Genomic DNA, 6,492 nt, shown 5'->3' on the forward strand with positions numbered 1-6,492 from the left:
GGGGCTCGATCCCAGGACCCTGAGATCACGACCTGAGCCGAAGGCAGCGGCTTAACCCACTGAGCCACCCAGGCGCCCCCATTTAATCATTTCTTGATGGGCATTTGAATTGTTTCTTTTTGCTGCTGTGAACCATGCATCTATGAACATTCATGTACAAGTATTTTTATGAGTACATGTTTTCAGTTCTTTGGGGTATATACATAGGAGCAGAATTGCTTCAGTTCTGTTTTTAACTTTTTGAGGAAACCAAACTTTTTCCATAGCGGGTGCCACATTCTATATTCTCAGCAATGCACGAGGGTTCCAAAACCTTTCCATCCTCGCCAACACTTGCTACTTTGTTTTTTCCCAATTGTAGCCACCCTAGTGGTTGTGATATGGTTATCTCATTGTGGTTTTGTTTTGTTTTGCTTTGTTTTTGTTTTGTTTTGTTTTGTTTTTAATTAACATGTATTATTAGCCCCAGGGGTGGAGGTCTGTGAATTGCCAGGTTTACATACTTCACAGCACTCACCATAGCACATACCTTCCCCAATGTCCGTAACCCAACCACCCTCTCTGTAGCCCCCTACCCCTGGCAACCCTCAGTTTCTTTTGTGAGATTAAGAGTCTCTTATGGTTTGTCTCCCTCCTGGTCCCATCTTGTTTCATTTATTCCTTTCCTACCCCCCAAACTCCCCACATTGCCTCTCAACTTCCTCATATCAGGGAGATCATGTGATAATTGTCTTTCTTTGATTGACTTATTTCACTAAGCATAATACCCTCTAGTTCCATCCATGTCATCTCAAATGGCAAGATTTCATTTCTTTTGATGGCTGCAAAGTATTCCATTGTATATATATACCACATCTTTTTTTTTTAAAGATTTTATTTATTTATTTGACAGAGATCACAAGTAGGTGGAGAGGCAGGCAGAGAGAGAGGAGGAAGCAGGCTCCCCGCTGAGCAGAGAGCCCGATGTGGGGCTCGATCCCAGGACCCTGGGATCACGACCTGAGCCAAAGGCAGAGGCTTTAACCCACTGAGCCACCCAGGCGCCCCTATACCACATCTTCTTTATCCATTCATCTGTTGATGGACATCTAGGTTCTTAAAATGCACAGCTTTTAAGTGAAAATTCAGTGGGAATTCAATGTTTACATCTGTGTAAAGTGCACCATACTCAATATATGAAACATTTCCATCATCTCAAAAGTACCGAGTCTCTTTGTACATCTTAGATGTCTATCTCCAAGATGCCCTTCAACGGACGAATGGATAAGGAAGATGTGGTCCATATACACTGTGGAGTATTATGCCTCCATCAGAAAGGATGAATACCCAACTTTTGTAGCAACATGGGCGGGACTGGAAGAGATTATGCTGAGTGAAATAAGTCAAGCAGAGAGAGTCAATTATCATATGGTTTCACTTATTTGTGGAGCATAACAAATAACATGGAGGACAAGGGGAGTTAGAGAGGAGACGGGAGATGGGGGAAATTGGAAGGGGAGGTGAACCATGAGAGACTATGGACTCTGAAAAACAATCTGAGGGGTTTGAAGCGGCGGGGTGTGGGAGGTTGGGGGAACCAGGTGGTGGGTATTGGAGAGGGCACGGATTGCATGGAGCACTGGGTGTGGTGCAAAACAAGGAATACTGTTATACTGAAAATTAAAAAAAAAAAAAAAAGAAAGAAACATTAAAGAATGTGTCTTTAGATGAAGGAAAATGAGATAGTAAATTGAAAATTAGATCTAGAGGAAGGCATTTAATCCCTGGGCCAAAACCTAAAACATAACAAATAAAACTCTGAAGTAATAATTGAAAAAAAAAAAACTAATACAGAACAGTACAAAGAATTATCATATTCCTATTCCTGAATCACACAGGTTCTCATATATTTAACAGCTCACATTAGTTATAATTTGTTATAATTTGTTATACATTTGTTATAATTAATGTTACTACCTTTGGATAGTCTCAGCCATTATTACTTTAAATATTTCTTTCTGCCTCTTTCTTTCTTTCTTCTCCTTCTGGTATTCCAATTGCTAGTATGTTACATCTACTGTATTTTTCTTAGATATCTTGGATATTCTGGAGTGTTTTTGTTTTTCATTCTTTTTGCTCTTTGCATTTCAATTTGATAGATTCTATTGACATATCTTCATTCTCACTGATTCTTTCCTTGATTGTATCCAATCTCCTAATAAACCTGTCAAAAGCATCCTTCCTTTCTGTTAAAGTGTTTTGATTCCTAACATTTCCTTTTGAATTTTACTTGGAATTTTCCTATCTCTGTTTATATTATGCATCTGTTCTTCCATACTGTCTACTGTTTCCATTGCAGCCTTTAACATATTAATCATAGCTATTTTAAATTCTCTGATAATTTTAAAATGTGTCACATCTGAGTCTGATTTTGATGCTTGTTTTATTTCTTCTTACTGGATTTTTCTTACCTTGGAAATTTATTTGGTGGTAAATGAATTAATAGGAACTTAGGCTTTCAGTGTGAGGATTTTATGTTAAATCTGATTAGGAGCTGAGCTCTGTTTAATGTCTGAATTTGGTATGAGGGTCAGAAGTCTCAGTTCCCTCTTACTTGTTTGTTTCTTTGTTTTTTCTCCCTCTGTTGTTTTTGATTTCCCTAAGAGCTCCTTCTTAAGTGGAATCTGTGTCTTACAGCTCTCTTGGTTATAATCCATTATTATTATGCTGGGGCCCTGTTGATGTGGTAGTAGTGTTGGGAAAGGGAAGCATTTTGTAATCTTATGATTGAATCTCAGCTTTTTAGTGAACTTAAGTCCCTGGATTGTGATCCTCAGAATTCATTAGCCTTTTCCTCCCTCTCCCTATCTGAGACAGGGAGGCTAGAGAAAGCTGTAGTTGTCTAATCCTCTTCCTTAATGTCAGATGAGAATCAGATGAAGTAGTTTCTTTTGGAAAGCAAGAATTTTCTTTCACATTGCAATGTGATAATTTGGTATACATATACATTGCAAAAGGATTATCCAGGTATATTTAAATTGGTTAATTTTCTTCTTTCCCTGCCTGAAACAGGAGGAGATGTTTTTTCTCTGATCTTTGCTTTGTTTTGTTTTTAAAGATTTTATTTATTCACTTGACAGAGAGATCACAAGTAGGCAGAGAGGCAGGCAGAGGGGGGGGGGAGCGGGCTCCCCACTGAGCAGAGAGCCCGATGTGGGGCCCGATCCCAGGGCCCTGAGATCATGACCCGAGCCAAAGGCAGAGGCTTAACCCATTGAGCCACACAGGCACCCCTCATTATGGTTTTGGTTTGAATTTCTCTACTGATGTGCATTTTTTCATGTGTTCATTGACCATTTGTTTATCTTTGGAGAAACAGCTATGTAAATCCTTTGCTCATTTTAAAATTTGTTGTTGAGTTGTAAAACTTTTATATATATATATATGTATGTATATGTATATATGTGTGTGTGTGTGTGTGTGTGTGTGTGTGTGTATAAAATATGAATATATTTCGGGTTCTTTACCAAGATCTGCTTTTTAAAGGGATGTTAATGCTCTTTAATTTGGGGGGGAGAGTTCTTGAGAATTCAGTATTAGTTAGATTTGGCTCTGAATGACAGAAAATCCAAAGCAAATTTCATAAACAAGAAATGGCTCTCCTTTGTAAACGAAGTCCAGATGTAAGCAGTTCAGGGCTGTTAAAAAAGCTCCATAATCACAACAGACGTAGGTTTTTTCTGCATGTCCACGGACCTAGGTTTCTTAGTGGTTGCTTCACTAGTCTGAAATTTTGAGTTCACTTCGTGGTCCAAGTTGACGGCTCAAGCAAGCTCCAGCTTTTTTGTGCACTTCACTGTCAGCACAAAGGAGGAAAGAGCAACATGCTCGCTTGCTGTAAGGATGCTCTTCACAAGTCACATACAACATGCACTTCCATCCTTCATGAAGAATTTTTTCTCGTGTCAATCCCTAGCTTCAAGAGTAGCTGGAAAATATCTTTATTCCTAGTAGGCATATGTCCAGCTCAAAGTCAGGAGTTCTGTTGCTGAGGAATGTGGGGAGAACAAATACAGAAGGACAGCTAACAGTATCTCTTACAACTGTTCTGATACTTGTGTGAGTGCTGTTGTCTTTCCTGATATTAGTCAATATTTGCCAACCTGGATGACCATAATTTTCTAGAGTTGTATATGCCTTTAAGATGTCAGTGCTCTCTATCCAGTCTAACAATCTTTGTTTTTTTAATAGTAATATTTCACTCATTTACATAATATAATCTTAGATAAGTTTTGTAGTTTTCTAAATGTCTCATTGCTTTTGTATTCTTTTTTGTCTTCTTTTGGACTCATGAGGTTGTTTGTTTTCCAGGAACCTGTAGTGTTCATGAGTATTTTTTATCCTCCTATCCTTCTATTACCTTAACTTTACATTATAAATAAAATGTGTACAGCTTATTATTCAAGGTTATTGTACAGTTTATAACAATTCATACTTAATATCTCATATAAATTAATACTTTAACCACTTCCTGGACAATTCAAGGCCCTTAGAATAACTTCAATACTATTGGTTTTTTTGTACTATTGTTTCCAAGTATTTCTTTATATTTTAAAACCCACAAGACATTACTGCTTTATTAGCCTGTATATTAGTTTGTATTTGTCATATGTACTCTTTGTATTGATTTTTACTGATCTTCACTCTTCTCTGCATCTTTGGCAGTTCTTGTCTTTCATCACAGGACAGTGTCTTGCATCTTCTGGTATTCCACTGTGTCTGTTGCAGAGAATCGGAGTTTTATTACCCTTCTAAGGAATGTATTCCTCTCCCCACCCTCCCCCAGCTGCTTCGATTTTCTCTTTGTTTTTGGTTTTAAACAGTTTTACTGTGGTGTCTCTAGGTGTGGATTTTTTTGTTTGTTTGGGATTGTAAAACTACTTGAATCTGTGATTTGATGTCTTTAGTCATTCTTTGGAAAATTCTGAGGCATGAACTCTACAAATAGCGCTTTGCTCCATTCCTCTCCTGTTCTATTCAGTTTTCACCATAAACCATATGTGTCTTAGATTTTCTGTGTTGTTCTTGTTTTATTCTTTTTTTTCTCTTCATGTTTTTATCATTTGTGTTCTAGAGGTAATTTAATAACTAGAAAAATGTATTTTTAATATCTATAGTCTGGTCACAGGAAGTTAAGTTTTTAAAATTTCAACTTATATTCATATTTTGTTACAGAACAGTATTATGGGGGTAAATTGTGGTATTTTAAGCATTAAAATATGCTATAATTCTGTGAGGAAAGTGAAATAAAAGTACTGACCCAATGAATGATGTTAAATGTCTGACTATTGAAGAGTTTGTTCTTTTATTATTATATTGATGATGGTATCAGGAGATCAGTCACCCTGGGGTGGTATGACCACAGATGGTATGATGATGGTGGTGGGAATCAAATTGCTATTGTATTTAGATCCTATTAGATACATTTAGAAGAAGGATATAACAGTTTTTAAAAATGTAAGTATAATATGCCACTGGAAATTATCTTAAACTTATTTATATTTATGATGGTAAATGTTAGTTATCAATTTAAAAATAATGTGAATATGTATTTTCCCAAAATGTGTTTAGAGGTATGCAAGCAAAGTTTGAAGATGCTGTTCTGGCAGATGCTAAGTATAAGGTGGTCTGTCAGGTTCCCATACTAGACCCACACAGATCTTTATTGATAGTTTTATTGAGATTTAAAAATATTTCTTGAGATTTGGTTTTAGAGTATCTGACATGAATAGCATGTCACGCTCTCTCTCTCTTCTAGGTGAGCTAGTCAAGTTATGGTGCTAGAAATAAAACTGCCTTACCTCTTGAGTCTAATCTTCCAAAGGCTCTGTGGTTAGGAGTCTAGCCATTGCTGGAAAAGAGAGAAATCAAACAGAAATCTGTGTTGTCAGAGCTTCATTCTTCCCTAGTAACAAAACTGACAGCCTTTGGGAAGTGAAAGTTTACATTTTCTATCAACAAAAAAATACAGATTTTGACATGTCCTACTAGAAATGGTTTTGTAGTTAATTGTAATGAGATTACAATTAATTACATTTTGGGGAAAGCACTTTCCTTAATTCAGCACCTCCTCATGCCTACATAACATGGAGCTTTGTCACAGTCGACTTGCCAGTAGTTCGGAGGACAGTGCCTATAGAATGTCACATCTTTTTTTTCTCATCTTACTGTGCTGATAAGACCTCTCAGTAAACAGTCTTCCTTGTTTCTTGATTGGCTTTAAGATGGAATATTTTAAGTACTAAATGCAATACACATGTATAGTTTTGGGGTACATAATACTCTGTATTAGGAAGTATCTTTCTATTCTTTGCTTATATTTTAATGTCCTGAATCGATGATAAGTTTTATCAAATGCCTTTTCTAGCTCTCTTTAAATGACAAGTTGTTTTTCCTTCCTCTATCCTTTAGTTGGATTACATAAATAGATTTTCTAATGTTGAACCATTCTTG

The sequence above is a fragment of the Enhydra lutris genome, unplaced genomic scaffold (assembly GCF_002288905.1).
Source record: "Enhydra lutris kenyoni isolate GAN:26980312 unplaced genomic scaffold, ASM228890v2 scaffoldscaffold43, whole genome shotgun sequence".
NCBI lineage: Eukaryota > Metazoa > Chordata > Mammalia > Carnivora > Mustelidae > Enhydra > Enhydra lutris.